This window comes from Artemia sp. Qi Xiang Cuo, chromosome 7 (genome assembly GCF_049724085.1).
Source record: "Artemia sp. Qi Xiang Cuo chromosome 7, ASM4972408v1, whole genome shotgun sequence".
In the NCBI taxonomy this organism is placed as follows: Eukaryota; Metazoa; Arthropoda; class Branchiopoda; order Anostraca; family Artemiidae; genus Artemia; species Artemia sp. Qi Xiang Cuo.
The window spans coordinates 48,262,982-48,280,472 of record NC_142800.1 but is presented as its reverse complement, the minus strand read 5'-3'; the positions used below and the strand labels follow the sequence as shown (position 1 = coordinate 48,280,472).

The 17,491-nt window shown below is 36.3% G+C and overlaps 2 pseudogenes; both read left to right on the top strand.

Annotated features, from left to right (window-relative positions):
* Positions 1-68: 68 nt before the first annotated feature.
* Positions 69-168, top strand: LOC148950357 (U2 spliceosomal RNA; annotated as a pseudogene).
* A 277-nt stretch (positions 169-445) lies between these two features.
* LOC148950356 (U2 spliceosomal RNA) lies at positions 446-653 on the top strand (annotated as a pseudogene).
* The last annotated feature ends 16,838 nt before the right edge of the window (positions 654-17,491 follow it).

Sequence of the window (17,491 nt, the reverse complement as noted above, 5' to 3'; positions counted from 1 at the left end):
AAAATTAAATTTGTGACAAAGTTTCTTACTCGTATTCTTATATACTCTTTGACAATCCTTGTTTAATTATCGTTTCTCGGCCTTTTGGCTAAGATCAAAGTGTAATATCTGTTCTTATCAGCTTAATATCTGATACGGCCCTACATGGGGCCAGGGTTGCCACCGTAAAAAATATCTAGTAAATTTAGAGGATCTAGTAAATTTCCCAAAAACTAGTAAAGAGTCATGATTTATAGCAAACAAAACTTTATTTTATTTTCCATGAATTCAGGGAAAAAAATTATCGTAAACATATGACAATTTACAATTTTTGCTTGTCTGTTTTACAATTTAGAATTTTGCTTGTCAGCTTTCTGTGTATCAAATCTTACCAACTAAAAATGAAGATTATGAAAATCGTATTGATTATCCTCCAATAGTAAAAGTCGATGCTTGATGGTGCAAAATTTTTTTGAGCATTTAGTAAAAACAGATACGATCTAGTGAATTTTTTCTCTCCGATTTAGTAAATTCTTCCAGGTCAGGGTGGCAACCCTGCATGGGGCCCAGAATATTAAACTGATTTTTGGAAACCGAAGGTATGTCGGGGCTTGCTCCGCTCCCTTCACGCGTTGGCCCGGTATTGCAGTACCTCCGCGATCAGCGCACCCCTCCCGGGGAAAAATCAAAGTTCATGAACTCTAAACACTGACGTCTTATGCGTTTCCTTATACATTATAGAAACCCTACCTGTAGTTTCCTAGCCGTTGAACATATTGAAAATATTTTTTTTTTGATCTGAAGAAAATGAAAAAATGTTAATAATTTAACAAATTTAGTGGTGAAAAAGCAAATGACCACTCGCTATAATTAAATTAAAATCCCCAACCAGTATTTAAGTCCCCATGCATCACTTTCCAAATCAGTATGCAATTATTAAATGCTGAAATTTAAATTGAACCAAGATTCGAAAAGAATTACTAAACTGATGGATTTTGGCCTCAGAGGGCTTGGTTCTCTGGTGAGTTGTTAGTAGTAGTAGTAAAGAATAAAGCCCCCTTTGGTTGTTAACGAGAAGAACGGCCACTGGGTTCTCAGAAACAAAGGTTTCGACTTTACAGTCATATTGACAACAGACTGAGAAACCCCTGATGTTCTTTTCTAAAATATGTAAACTTGCAATCAAATAATTAAGATGTTTCCATCTGAAAATGAAACGGAATATTACTATTTTCAGAAATAATTCTGAGACTTGATTCATTAATGTGAAAAAGTTTTTTAAGCCATTTGGCTAATGAATTAGAGCTTCTGTGTGGCATTCAAAGCAACGGGATGTATCTAGAGACATATTAGTGAAATGTGTATCATTTTACTAATTTTTATCGAGACATAATTACCTGGCTAAAAGCTGCCTTGATAATGAAAGAGGCGCTTCCAGGACGAGGCCTTTTGCCCTTTCAATTGCACTTCGGATCAGGGATTCCACTAGCCCCGAATTTTAGGGGATTTCCCCGAAAATCTATATGTCTTCCCGAAAAAAATTCAGTTTCCGAATCCCCGAAATTTCCCCTAAAATCACTCAACCACGGTTTGAACTGCAGTTTTGGGATCTTCTTACGGTCTTGCACACCTGTTAGTTAAGCAAAGGAAATTTTACGGGAGATATATTCTGCTCAAATTCGAATAGACATGTAAATTTGTTTAAATATCTAATGCCTACCTTTACAACTTCTAATGCTTTAATAATGAATAACCCTGTATGAAGGCTAATTATGAGATAGAAACAAAAAAAATTAAAGAAAATGTGGTATAATTTATTTCTTCCTAAGAACTATCCCTAAATACAATCTTATTACCATAAAAAAATGCACCACTCCCTCCCCCTCCTAATGAGGCAAAATTTAGCTAGAGACTATGTAAAAGGTCGGGGAATAGAGGATTCAAACGGAAGTAACCCCAAAAATATTATCCATAAGAAAATTTACAATACAGCTTAAAGTAAAAATTTGGTTATTAGGCTCATATTGTTTTCTTGGCAAGTTTTATATATTTTCGGACTTATTCATAACGAACAGTTGGTTAGTAATGCCAAAAAATGTTAGTGCGAAGTAAAAGAATAAGTAAATTTTATATTATTTGTAGCCTACAGCTATCATGTCCAGGCATTAGATGGGCTGATATAAAAATGAGACTGCATTCAGTATTATATTTGGAAGATGGATGGTCACCGGGTTGGTGGGAGGGCTGAGGGTTAATCGGTGACTATATAGTAATTATGAGGTAACCAAAAGAAAGGAAAGCATAGTAGAAAAAAACAATGAAAAAAAATATACGTTCTGAGGAGGTATTTTCCGCACGGGGGTGGGTATTTTTCGCGGGGGATATTTTCCTCAGGGATACTTTCCGTGGGCAGTATTTTCAGCAGGGAAGCATTTTCTGCGGGGGATATTTTTGTGAGGAGGGGGGGAGGTATTTTATGTTTTTTTCCATGGGAGGATTTTTTTTGTGGGGGGGGGGGGGTAAACATCCAAGACCTTAGAAGCAGCATGAAAAACCGATAATTTGTCAATTGTCGTCAAAATCCCCTTTTTAATTTAAGTTTAAATTTACTTGTTTAGTTTAGTTCTCGTTTGTTTTAAGTTTTAATAATACCCCGTACTTATAGATTGAATTTTTCTATTTAATTTACTTATCTAGAAACCGCAAACAATATTTGTTTTTGTTTTTAAATATTATTAATGAATTACTGAGATTAATGACTTAATAAAAAATTGCTACTGGTATTTACAGTTCTCATGTGCTCACTATTTTTCCTTTTTTTTGAAAACAATTTTGAAGTTTTTGCTGCAATATCAGCAATAAGCGTTTTCAGCTATGGGTTTCAATCCCGGGCTCTGGCTCTAAAACCTATTTTGTAAAAGGCTTGATTTACTACGCAGATCCAAGCCCTACTTGAGCCTGAAAGCGAAGCTAAAACCAATTTTGGCTCCCAAATTTTTGCAACGAAATTCCATTTTGTTTTTTTCCCCGAAAAATCCCCGAATCTTGAAGACTTGTCCCCGAAAACTCCCCGAATTTTTAATACTTGTCCCCGAATTAAAATTTTCGAGAGTGGAAGCCCTGCCTGAACCCTCAAAATCTCCAAAAATTTATTCATTTTGCTAATATTTTTATCTAGGATACTCAAATCATCGGAATAAAAAGTCTGAGAGAGTTTTACTTCACCAATTGATCCGTCTTCTCCCATTGCCTTTGCTAAGGTTTTTAGGACAATGTCCACAGAAATGTGTCATAAATGGAATAGAATCCAACCTTGCTTAGTTCCAGATTTAATACGAAAAAACTACTAACCTTATTTCCTACTTTAACCGCAGCAATGTTAACCTCTCACGTATGTATCTGGTATATTATACAAGGAAAGGACCTTCGTTAAAGCTCTTCTATAAGTTGAATAAAACGCTTGTTCATACTCTACAAAACTGAAGATTAAAGGGATTTAAAGACACATGCACTTCTCATTTATCAAACAGTTGGCGGTAACGAACTGTAAGTAAGGATTGACGCGGCTCATTAGTAACCGAAGTTCTAAAAAACGGAATTTTGATATCAATAGGTATATTAAAACAATTGATTTATTATGCTAATTCCAAATATATAAGATTCATTTAAATTTAGTGATCCCCATCAAAAGCTACGAGCCTGAGAAAATTAGCCTCATTTTTGAAAAAGGGGTTAAACACCCTCTAAAAGTCAAGGAATCTTAATGAAAATTAAATAAAAAAAAGAATTTTTTTTAACTGAAAGTAAGGAGCGACATTAAAACTTAAAATAAACAGAAATTATTCCGAATATGAAAGGGGCTGTCCCCTCCTCAATGCCTCACTCTTTACGCTAAAGCTTGTCTCTTTCTCACAACTCTGTTTTTTTAAACAATAAAAACTTTAGCGTAAAGAGCGAGGCGTTCAGGAGGGGACAGCCCCTTTCATATGCGGAATAATTTCTGTTCGTTTGAAGTTTTAATGTCGCTCCTTACTTTCAGTTAAAAAAAAAACTTTTTTTAAAATTTAATTTTCGAATAAAGAATGAAACACCGTCTAAAAGTCATAGAATCTTAATGAAAATCACACAATTAGATTCAGCATATAAAAAAAAAAAATTACAGTAGAGGTTTCAAGCTCCTATCTGAAAAAAAGTGGATTTTTTATATTCTTTGCCAAAAGAAAGATCATGGATTCGTGTTTATTTATTTTTTATTTTACAGGGATGATCGTATCAGGTTCAGGTTCATTTATTATTCAATCTTACGTAATGACACTAAATATATACAGATATCTGGCAGTGAGACAAGCTCGTTTTGCACAGATAAAAAAAAGAAAAACAATAAAGAAATATACGGATTTTTATTCAAAATGGTAAACTTCACAAACAAATATAAATAAATCAATAAATTTAAGGTTAATTACTCACCACAACACGGCAGAAACCCACCCGACTATACATAAACAACTCTCAACCAGCAATGGGACAAGAAGAAGGATATCAAGATCCGAAAGGGATCAAAAAAAAAGAAAAGAATATTATTATAAGGAGAATATATTAATAAGAAAATAATAATTGACTAATAAATGTCCAAAAGGAATGATTTTATTTTATTTTTTAAAATTCCAATCGACACATCAAAATCAAAAATAGATTCATATTGGTTCCACGAGGCAACCACACTATTTCTTAGAGAAAACCGGGACCTCTCTGAAATTATCAACGGATGGCGTAGTTTGCGTATGCTGCGAGCTAGATGAGAAGATGGCGGAGCAACTGTGAACAAATCAAAAGAAAAGAAAGAACTGCGCAGTGACCGGAGTTTATGATTAACCTTGAATAAAATCGAGTTAAAAGTAACTGCAAGTTCAACAGGACGAATATTCAATAAACAATATAAACTCTTTGTAGAAGACTTACTGGGGAAAGACGCTGGGGAAGGAAGATAACTTTTTAAAATACGAAGCGCCTTATTTTGTTGCCTCTGAAGCGGAATTAAATGGGATCTGAAAGTATTCAAGTAAATAAGTGGGCAGTAATTTAGATAAGAATGAACAAGAGCGAAATAAATAGAACGCATAGCTTTGAACGGCAAAATGATTTTCATATATTGCATAATACCCAAGGTCCTTCCAAGATTCAATCTTATACCATTTATATGCGGCTTCCAACTCAAATTTGAGTCAACCAGCACACCAAGGTAACGAATAATTTCAACACGTGATATATCCATACCTGGAACAGATGACAATCAACTTCAGACATGGAAGTGCCCGTGACGTACGCGAAAATATCATAAACTTTGTTTTTGAAGTATTCAGAGCTAGCCTATTTGCCGTAAACCATGCTACTAGTCTATCAAATACTAGACTTAAATTATGTTTGACACGATCTTCATCGATTCCAGAGACACTACAGGCTGTGTCATCTGCGAAGAGAACGGTCAGCCCTAGGTCCTCAACTGAATTACTAATATCATTAACATAAATTAGAAACAACAGAGGGCCAAGAATTGAACCTTGGGGCACTCCAACTTTATTTGACTGGTTTGAAGACGTTGATATAACTTCGCCCCCATCAATACACTGGACTCTATCGCTTAAATATGACAATATTATCGATTTAGCCGGACCACGTATACCACAATTAGACAATTTTTCATTTAAAATCATATGACAAATAGTGTCAAACGCTTTCCGTATATCCACGAATATAGAAGCTGGAATTTCACCCTTATCCAAGGCATCATGAATAAACTGGGTTACTGCCAAAATAGCATGCTCAGTAGAATGTCCTTTTCGAAACCCGAATTGGGACTTACTGAAAAAACTATTCTTGTCAAGAAAATTTACAATCCTCACGTACAAACAACGTTCAATAATTTTTCCAAAAGCAGATAGAATAGATATTGGCCTATAGTTGGACGGATCATTTATATCTCCCCCTTTGTGTAGTGCAATGACACGGGCGGACTTCATACATGAAGGGAAGATACCATTCTTGAAACAAAGATTAATTATGTGCACAAGAAAATTTACTATACTAGGCATAATTGATTTAAGCAAGTTCGTAGAAGATCCGTCGATTCCTTCTGAGTGTCCATTTTTGAGTTGATGAAGTACAAGCATCAATTCAGTAGACGAGACTGGGGTGAGGAATATGGATCGGTCAGTAGAAGAGGGTAGAAAACTTTTGAAATCAGCAGAATTTGGCGTTGATTCTTGGGATGCCTCTTCCGACGTCTTTTCACCTATTTTAGCGAAGTGCGTGTTGAGCATTTTGGCGACGTTAAGTTTTCCTTTAACAGCTGTATCACCACCTGGGGGCATTATGTCGTCCGGAAAAGAATTTAACTTTTTTTTGCCGATACAGTCGTTTATTAATGTCCATACCTTCTTATGAGATCCATGCGCGCTATTAAATGCCTTCAAATAGTAGAGCTGTTTAGCAGACCTGAGAGCCTTGGTTAGGCAATTTCTGTAAGCTTTAAAAAAGGCTTGATTTGTTTCATCGGGATTCGATAGATATATTTTATACAGCCTGTTCTTTGATTGGATCGACCTTAGTAGTCCTCGCGTAACCCAAGGCTTTTTAGATCTGTTGTAACGTCTTAGACGGGTCGAAGACATCGGACAAGCCACATTAAGTGCTGTGGTAAATTCGTTGACAAAATACTGTGAAGCTTGATTTACATCCTCGCAGTCTAAGCATGGAGAGGGGTCAATTTTAAGCAGCAGTTCATTCAACCGCTGAACAGATGTAGCATCAAGCCTTCTAGTTGTTTTGATCGGAGTCGCCGTTTGTCGCCCAGTTTTTATCTCCATCAAAAGCATAAAGTGGTCTGACGTGTCATCGATAATAACATGACACGAATCAAATTCCATATTCAGAAAAATATTGTCGATTATCGTTGCTGTCGAGCTTACAACTCGAGTTGGAATACGACAAGCTGGGAGAAGCCCCAGCGAAAGACAAAGTGTCAGAACATCAACAGCCGAAGGCAAATATTGTGTAGATGAAAGATCATGACCAGCATTACTTATATCAATATTAAAATCCCCAATGTATATAATCTTCCGACTTCGCTCGATTGCGATCGAAGAAAACGCTTCCAGCTTACTTATGAAATGTTGCACCGAAGAGCTAGGTGGTCTGTAAAACAAACAACACAACACTTTTTCATTACCAAAATCAAGCTCGACAACCAAAAATTCAAACAACATTTCTTCATACATAGAATCAAAATCTGAAACAATCCTGTAAGTAATATCATTATGAATAAAAAAACCAAGGCCTCCTCTCGATCTGCCAGTCCTAGTCTTAGAAATAAAATTTTAACCTTTAATATTCGCTAGGTGACTAGTTGACTCATTTAAGAAAGTCTCACATACAGCTAATACATCAACTCGGTAGCATGGAAGGAAAGAAGATAAATGGTCCAAACTACTCATCAACCCGCAACAGTTTAAACTCGCCAGCCTCACACTACCAGGAGAAACATGTCCATTAATCTCATTAGGGAGTAAATATTTGTTAATAGGGAGGGATCTAATAGAAATATCATAATCATCATCCGAAAAACCAAAATCAGCAGAAATTTTTATTAAATCTAATGGGTCTCTCTCAAAATCTCTCAACCTACTCGATGCCCCATCACCAGTAGTATTAATCATAATCATTTTGACTTACCAAACCATCTGGTGGGAGTCTGTAGTGATGCGGCAATAAATCATCAACCAAACCTTGTTGTGTAATAGTACGGCACTTCTTTTTAAATATCTGATCTTAAAATGAAAAAAATACCCGAAGCAAAAACAGAACATTATTTCTTGGCATTGGTAAAATAGAAAAAAATAATAGCGACGATGAAGCATAATCTGGCATGGTAGACTTAACAAGTCGAAGTCGCATTGAGCACTGAACACAATAAGAAAGAAAAAAAGAACGAAAATAAAAAAACCAACACTGACTAGTGGTCATTTTCCCAATCATGACACACACCAACAAAATGAACTTATTTCATCTCTCGATCGCGGACGTATTTCATTAAACAAATAAAACAAATAATGGTCCGCGTATACACTACAAACAAACTAATTAATCTTTTCCCAGTCAGAAGAATCTGGATGAAACGATATGTTTCGACTATTTCATTTCTTGTGCTTTCGAGAGTAGGGAGTTTCGAATCATGTTGAGAGTAGGGGGCAGGTCTGTAGAGATTATAATCCCACTACCTTTTAGCTTTTTAACATTGTTCATGATCGACTGGACATCACTCTCCGAGCTTAGTGAAATAAATACGGGGGACTCCTTGCGTCGGCTATTTTGCTTGCTGCGCCTATTTGTGATGTTTGCAGCCCGTGAAGAAATCCGATAGCACTTAGTAATAGATATGTCACTAGTTACACCCAGCTTTTCGCTAACTAATTTAATGACGCTATCTTCAACTTTCTTGTTAGGCTCTTCTGCCGGTAAACCATGCACAATAAGGTTCAGACGGCGATCTTTTACGTCGATAAGTAGTAGCTGTTTTTCCAGGGCCTGGTACTTGTCGACATACTCGTCGATAGTTTTCTCAAAGTTATTAAGCCTCACATCACGGTCGGCAGCCTCCGATCTCAGCGACGTGATCTCAGAAGTAATTCAGTCAAACTTATTATTTAATTCTGTCTGCGTAGCAATAATAGAATCTAGTTTTCCGCTCAAAACTTTTCTGAACTCGTCGAACGATTTTTGCGTAGCATTAGCCATGATAAATCTCGATTATAAGTCCGCTTCGGGAGGATTGGGGATTAGCAGTTCATTCGAAATAGCAATATGAACGCACTCTTAATTCCGCTATTAAGAATTATTATAGATGGCGCTGTTTTGCTTCCAAGCAAGGAGCATAAATTAGTAATAATGTTATAAGGCAACTCCAATTAAATAAATCTATTCTTCAACACAAATTATATGAGAAGAATTGAAAACTATGCTTCCTTACTGTTCCTAGGATCACAGATTCCAAATCGAGCACAACCTTGGTTAAAGAATCAAACTATTTCCATATAAATTTAACTTATTTCAAACTTGGCAATTTATTTGCTTCCACTAATTAGAAAGTTACTAGCTTTTCAAGATACTTGATACAAGTTACTAGATATTCAAGGACCCAGTGGTCCTTGAATATCAGGAAAGGGCTCATTCAAACGTGAATTAAAAGTTTTAGTTCCCTTTTTAAGTGACCAAAAATGCTGGATGACAACTATGCCTCCTCCCAAGCCCCTCTATTTCTCAAAATCGTCCGATAAAAATTTTGAGATAGCCATTCTGCTCAACGTAGTTGAAAGACTGAATAACTATGCCTTTAGGTATAACACGACCCCCTCGCTCCCTGGGGAAAGGTCTAAGTTATAAAATTTGCCCATTGTTTACGTATAGTATTTGCTGTTGGGAAGTATGAATACATTTTTCGGGGGGGGGGGGGCATTTTGTGATTGGGGAATTGGCAATGGGGAGGGAAGTTTCCAGGGGGGTGATTTTTTTAGAGGAAAGTTTACACCAGAGGAATTTGCCGGAAATTCTAAACGTATTTCTTCTAATGTGTTGCTTTTTCTTTGCCGACTCAATTTTACGTCTGAAGACGTTAAGCGTGTATTCGGTTAAATTTTCACCAGGATTTGAATTGTCTAGAGGATATACCCGTGGGGATGAGGGATTTTTTCATGTAGGTGAAGCCAGTTTTCCAGGCATTATTTAAAAAAGTATCAGAAATTACAAATACTCCAGAAATTAGGAGGAGGTTGCCCCTTCAACACCCCGTTGTTTACGCTAAAGTTTGAATTTTGTCCCAATTCTTTAAGAATGACTCCAGAAACACAAAGTTAGTATATAGGTCCTACTTTTATAATATGGAAAAAGTTAGGGAGCACTGTGTACATGGTAGAACTTGTTAGCCAAAACAGAAGTAGAATTGACCACAAAGATGAAACATTGAAAGCACTGTCACTTTTGGATCCTGAAATTGTCCTTGGTGGAGAGCACGACAGAATTTTGTCTGCCCAAGCGGTTTCTCCGCTTGCTCGGAAAACCGAATTTCAACAAGAGAAGGCCAAAGCGATCTTGATGAACTTTACAACTCAATTTTTGATGAAAAAGAACCTGTTATTCGCGTAACCGCTGCTGAAGCGAATCCGTCAGTTTTCTGGTCTGCCTTAAGAAAAAGTAAAAATGCCAAGGGGGAAGAAAATTTCAAGGTTTTTTGTGATTTTATGATTATGTTATGTTGCCTGCCAAGTCTTCGGCAGCACTGAAAGACAAATTATGCCACTTGGTTTTATCAAGACCAGATTAGGAAATGGTCTTCTAATGCAAACGACTAGTTGTTTGATGCAAGTGAAGCAACTAATTTGGCATTCTGGAATCCTGGATTATACATTTTGAATTTCGCTAAAAAATACTCAGATTGGCAAAAAGCTAGCAAATGAAGAGAGAATGTTGACTCTCATGCTGACCATACCTTTCAAGAGGAATTCTTGTTAGAAGATTAGAGTAGTATGTTATCAATTACTATCACCAAGACAAGAATATGTGTGTCAGCGTAGTTAATTTCCAGATAGAAAATATCTTTTTGAGGAGGACACTCCCCCACAACCCTCGGGGCAAGGGTTTTAAGTTACACCCTGGGGGCATATAAGGTTTTTATAGAAGTCGTTGTCGTAGAAACTTCAAAACAGGCTCATTCGATTGGAAATTCAAAGGGCTAGTTCTATTCTTAATAGTCGAAAGTGATTGGAGGGCAACTAGCCCCCCCCCACGCCCATCATTCCCCCAAACACATACAATCAAAATTTTGAGATAGCCATTTTGTTCAGCTTAGTTGATTTCCAGATAGAAAATATCTTTTTGAGGAGGACACTTCCCCACAACCCTCGGAGTAAGGGTTTTAAGTTATGCCCTAGGGGCATATAAGGTTTTTATAGAAGACGTTGTCGTAGAAACTTCAGAAAAGGGCTAATTCGATTTGAAATTCAAAGGGCTAGTGCCCTTTTTAACAGTCGAAAGTGATTAGTAATATTTTTCGTTTTTATAGCTGTGGTTTAGACCAGGGCACTTCGTATCAAGGAAGTGGTCGTGGGAACATCGAAAGGGGCTCATTCGATTAAAAGAAAAAGGGCTGATGCCCTTTTTAATAGTCGAAAGTGATTGGAGGGCAACTAATCCCCCTTCCACTCCCACCCTCCCATTTGTCCATAATGTTTAAAATCTAAATGTTGCCTCAAGATGAAATCAAAATGCACTGTGATAATGCTAATTCCCAATAAGGCATCTCAGCAGTATCCCAAGAATGACTGAGGGTATTATGTTCAAACTTTCGAGGCTACTTCTGCTCTTAAAATTTAACCAAATGAAAATAGTGTAAGGGTATCAAAGCTATCAAAGAAAGCAAACATATTTTTTTGCGAATGGTATCAAGTTTTCCATTTCAAGTCAGCTAGAGGAAGTGTGAAACTAAGTTAAACAGTACAATTTGTGCCAAGATTTTTAAAATAGTGAATGTTGTTAAAAATTGATGAAAATGTTTCTCCAGCATACAAATAGCAGGCCAAACTATAAAGTCTTAAAAATGAAAAGATTTAAAGTGTTATTTTTTTTTCCCTGAAAAAACTATTTCAATATAAAACGAACAGAAATTAATTAAAAAAACTTTTTCCACAACACGAGCAGAAATTAACATAAGTTGGGCGCAAAACCTCTATGCTTTCCCAAGGCCAGAACAAAATTTTCACTTTACTGAAAAAAAATATAAATGTTTTTACTTTTATAACTTTAATAAATCAAATAATTTTAAAATTTTGATTACTAAATATCAGTATATGTATATTAAACTGACAATGCACATTCATTTGTATTTTTTCAGTAAAGCGGAAATTTTGTTCTGGCCTTGGGAAGGCATAGGGGTGTTGCACCCAACTTATGTTAATTTCTGCTCGTTTTGAGTTTGACTCGGTTATTTATTTTAATTTCTGTTCGTTTTGGGTTTCATTTATTTATCGATGCTGATTTGTGGTAGTTTTGAGCTTGGTAGATTATTTGATTTAATTTTTGCTCATTTTTTTTTTAATGGAGTTCTTTACTTTTCTTTGAAAAACTTATTTTGTGGAAAAAGTTGTTTTAATTAATCTTTAAAAGGATTATGCTTGGACACTTTCGCTTCCTAATTACGCTACATCTGGTAACACTACGAATAAATTCATGGGAATAACCAGAGTTTCCACCGACTCAAAAATAAAATCCTGATTTTTCTTCAAAAAAAAACCCGGAATTTCAAAAAAAATCCTGGAACACGGTTTTTAGGTTATGCAACATAGGGCTGCGCAGTGATGACGTAAAAATCAAGGCGTGTAATACGACGTACGGTGAAATGTGGTTTCTAGTTGTAACTAACAAATGATTGTCAATATTCGTAGTATTAATTCGACGTGAAAACGTTCTGGTGGATTAGTAGGATCTACGACGAACATTTTAGGCCAAAACAATTTGCCAAAGGGTCGAGAAGACTTGTCGACGCACCCACGTTTCATCGTTATTTGAATTTGTCGCCCAAGAATTAATGTCACGCTTCGCAGCCATATAACGCGTCCAGACTATCCGTTATTTGTAAAAATGGGTCGGAAATCTGGAAAAAGGAATACTCCTCCAGACTAGGCGATTTTTTTGTGGTTTTTTCAAAAAATATCTGTACAAATTTATCAGCCATCCTCATCAAATCTTTTTCTTTGAGCCAAAACCTATAGAAAACAAATTTAGAGCCTCTGTTAGAGAGTTTACTTTTTTTTCTATTCTAAACCATCTTATACAACTATTTTTATTGATCACCTATCCTGTCTAATCGTCTCCTTCTTTTGGAATTTTTTCCGGAAAAGCTGTCCACACTACCACTTCCGTCCCATTTTTCCATTTTCTGATCCTCTGATTATTCCTGCCCAGAAAACGGAAAAATGGGACGGAAGACCTGTCTACATTTCCAGATTTGTGTCCAACTTTTCCAGAAAATGGGTAGTCTGGACTCGCTAATATTCAATACGGCTTGGCAAGCGGTAAAAGTTGCCTTTTATCGCGTCTTCACACGTTCCTTTCCCTTTTACCATACCTGCTTTTCTGTTTAGCGAACGTCTCACCAATCAAGAAGCGGACAGCGGAACTATCATTCATCTTACAAAAGCACCCCTTTGAAATCTCAAGGCCCGACTTCCCTACCCAGCAAACCTGGATTCCGAACGTACTAAAATCTGAGAAAAATCCAAACGATATCATTCAAATATTCAGTTCACGGATTCTTCTGTGTATAAAAAAAGTAATCAGCTGCTTTCACGCGAAAGAATCGGGAGAAAAACAGACCCCTTTTTCTCGAATCTGGGTACTTAGAACCCAACTTCTTGGCATTAAACCCGGCCTTTAGGTATTTGAAGAGAAAACTATAAAGCAACAGTCAGAAACACTGTTACTGCCGAGTTATTAGTAAAAAGCGCTAAGTAAAGCAACCGACTAAAAAAATAACTAGTTTCTCAGTTATTTATTGGTACGGTTCAGTAATCATTTCGGCAACCGCAGCTCAAATGACAACCCTAAGAAACTGGACAAATGAGCTTCAGTAAAACAAACTAAGCTCGGTTAGCACAAGTGTAAACACTAAGTCTTCTTAAAGAACGTAATCCAGATAAACATTTTCAATTTTCTTCGTTTATCTGGATACTCATCTGTGATCTTCTAAGTTTGAAACTTAAATACTGAGTGGAATATCATGCGCATGAAGGTGTCTAAAAATATCAGAAAAATCCGGTGAATACGCTGATAGCGATATTTTGAACCAATTGATGTAAGTTCTTTAAACAGCACAAACGTACGACTACGTATATTGAACCTAAACTATTGAAACTTGCTACAACCTAAGGAAATCACAGAATGCTAGCAGATAACTTTTCGCGAAGTTTCATCTGCAAAACACAGCGCAAATCAATAGGGAACAAACATAAACAGAGGATATTCGTGATACCGTACAGAAAAAAAAATAGTAGACTATCAGCCAAAATCGTTGAAAATCTCTTTTTAATAAAAAAAAATCCTGGTTCTTAGCATAAAAATCCCGGTTTTCTTACAAAAGCATTCCCGGACACATAAGAAATCCTGCACCATAAAACCCAATCTAGGAGAGTGCCAACCCTGGGAATATCACCCTAATGTGTGCTGATTGATGAAGATCAGGTTGTCGATCTTCAAACAATTCAGCATTTCAAAAATTATATTTTTCTTTAAAGACTTAAATATATTTTTACTAGAAACATTAACTCAAAATATATCTTTTTGGTCGAAAGAAGTTGTACAAACGGTTCATACAAATTATTTCCTATATTTCCCATTAAAAATAATTTATTAACTGCATCTAATTGTGCTGTGTTTTGAAAAATATTTTTTTATTAACAATTTTAAAATACAATTCAAAAACCATAAACCAAGAGTGAATTTTTGAATTTATTGTCTTAAATCTTAGGCATTTGAAATGTTTCCGAAAGGCTCTTTTTTAATAAGCCTATGCAAATAGGAGAATAGCTGAGGATTAAACATTTCTTTATTCGGTAAAACATAAGAAGATGTCAGAGTAATTTGAAACGTCTCAGAATTATTTGAAACCATTGATATGCTATTTTCAGCTAGTATGAAGGATCCAAAAGGATAATTTGATAGCCCCAGATGACTTATTTATTTATAAGTTTTACTTGAAAACGCCACCGTATTTTTTTCATTGTCAAAAACTGTCAAGTTGAGATTTTTTTTTTCCTGAATAAACGATCTAGATAGGTCAAGAGGTGAAAAAAATTCGTTTAAGCATTGAATTTGGCAAAAGACATGTATTTAATAAAACCCAAGGATTAAGTATGGATTCTGGCTAGAAAAAAAAATAATAGCAATGAAGAAAACGCAGCATTTTTCTGCAGGATTCTCTGTTTTCTGTTTTCTCTGTTTTCTGGCGAAACACGTAATTATTTCTAGCATGAGATACATGAGATAAATTCGTTTAAGCATTAAATTTGGCAAAAACCATGTATTTAATAAAACCCACGGCTTAAATATGGATTCTGGCTAAAAAAAAAATTAGCAATGAAGAAAACGCAGCTTTTTTTCTGCAGGATTCTCTGTTTGGCGAAACATTTAAATTATCCCAGCATGAGGTAATTAAGGTAAAATTCTGAAGATGTCCGTTTTAAATTACTATATGGACTTCATACTCCACCACACACTCAGAATGAAAATACTGAAAGAATGATTGATCTATTATCAAAAAGTCCCATTGTTTTTGCAGCAAAACTAGAAAACTTGAAGAGGAATTTTCGAGGTAGCAGCGGTGATAGTTGTAGTAGTATTGATAGCATGCAAATATTGCCTTTTTGATCATCTCTCTATCATTTCCTGAATTTTCCAAATTAATATATTCAGTTATTCCTGTTTTACTGTAGTAAAGTATCTGTAAGTGGGTGTTATTCTGACCCTTGAAGGTTAGGTTGACAATTGTTCTGACATTACACCCTTTTGACAATCTGTATACACATACCGTGTTTTGATTTAGTTCAACACTCCCCTCAACATTCTCTAAAAGACTCACCTGAATGCCCTTCGTCTCCTTGGAAGGAAAAGTTCAAACATGCATACCTTTCTCAATAACATATACTAGGTGTAAACAATGAACAAATTGCCTACATTACAACCTTTGTCCTGAGGAATGGGGGGAGGTTGAAATCTCCAAAGACATAAAAATTGGAACTTTCAACAATGCTGAACTAAACAGTTTTCTTAAAATTTCGATCGGATGTGTTTTGAGAAATGACAGGCTTGGGGGGAGGGAGTTGATTGCACTCCATTCACTTTTGACTCTTAATAAAGGAAAAAAACTTCCGACTTCCGATCGAATGAGCTCCATCCAATCCATAGTTTACACGACCAATCGTTTCATAAGAGCATAAATCATTTTGATTCTTAAAAAGGGCACTAAAACATCTGATTTCGAATCCAATGAGCCTTCTCCAGAGTTTATACGAACACCCTTTCCATAAAGACCTTATATGCCCCCGGTGTATAGCATACATCCCTTGCGCCGAGGGCTGTGGGGTGGGGGGGGGGTGTCATACTCAAAGACACAATTTCTCGACCTGTCAACTACGCTGAACAAATTGGCTATCTCAAAGTTTTCATTAGATATATTTTGGAAATTGGTGGGCGTGGGGGAGACTTGTTGCGCTCCAATAACTTGTGACTATTAAACAGGGCACTAGCCCTTTCAATTTCCAATCGGATGAGCCTTTTTCCAACTTTTTACAACTACAAATGGCCAAATCAAAACTTCTATCAGCTGAATTACGGGCCAAAAGGAGGAGGGGGGTAGTATCCGTCCTCAGAACACTCTGAATCTTAAAAAGGGCACAAGAGCTTCTGATTCCCAATTCAATGAGCCCCTTCCAAAAGTTTATAAAACAACCTTTTCTATAAAAACCTTATTTGCCCCCAGGTTATAACTTATAGCACATGCCCTTGTGGCAGGAGAGGGGGGAGGGGTGTTGTCAGCCTCAAAGACCTAATTTTCGAACATTTTAACTACGCTGAAAAAAATGGCTATATCAAAATTTTGATTGAATGTGTTTGGGGAAATGGTGGGCATGGGAGAGGGGTTGGTTGCCCTCCAATCACTTTCAACTATTGAAAAGGGCACTAGCTCTTTCAACTTCCAATGGAGTGTGCCCTTTTTAAAGTCTCTACGACAATTTTTTCGATACGAAGTGTCCTGGTAAAAAAAAAATAAAAAATGTGCCCGCATCGCTGTTTGCTTAGGCAGCGCTATTGCACTGCCTATGATAAGGAATTCGATGTAAGGGAGAGACGAGGGAAGGGAGGAGGTAGAAACTGATGTATAATATCCAGGGGTGTAACCACCCCTGGTTTCACCCCTTTTTTTGGGGAGGGGTATTTTCTTGCTTGGGGGGGGGTACAAAATTCTTTAAAAACGTAATAAAATTTAATATTCATATTTAATCCCCACTTGATTTTTGGGAATATTTCTGGTCTTCGCTATTGCTATGGAAGTGAAGAAGAACATTAAACCTTAAAATGAGCAGAATTTATTCCGTATAGGAGAGAGACTATCACTTCCTCATCCCCACTTCCAGCTCATGGTCGCAGAAACTTCGGAGGGTTCTCATTACGTCAGAAATTGAGAGTTCTGTTCCTTTTTTTGTAAGTCAAAAGTGATTGGAGACCAACTAGTCAAGGGGGTGGGGTATTTTCTAGGGGTGTATTTTCTGTTGATGATATTTTCTGAAGGGCTAAACAACGGCTCCCTTATTTTAAATCAGATTCTTGACTTCCAAAATGGTCAGAAGGGGGTACAATATTAATGGCTTTTAGAATTGTGAAACAAGTCAAATTACATACCATTAGCCGCATT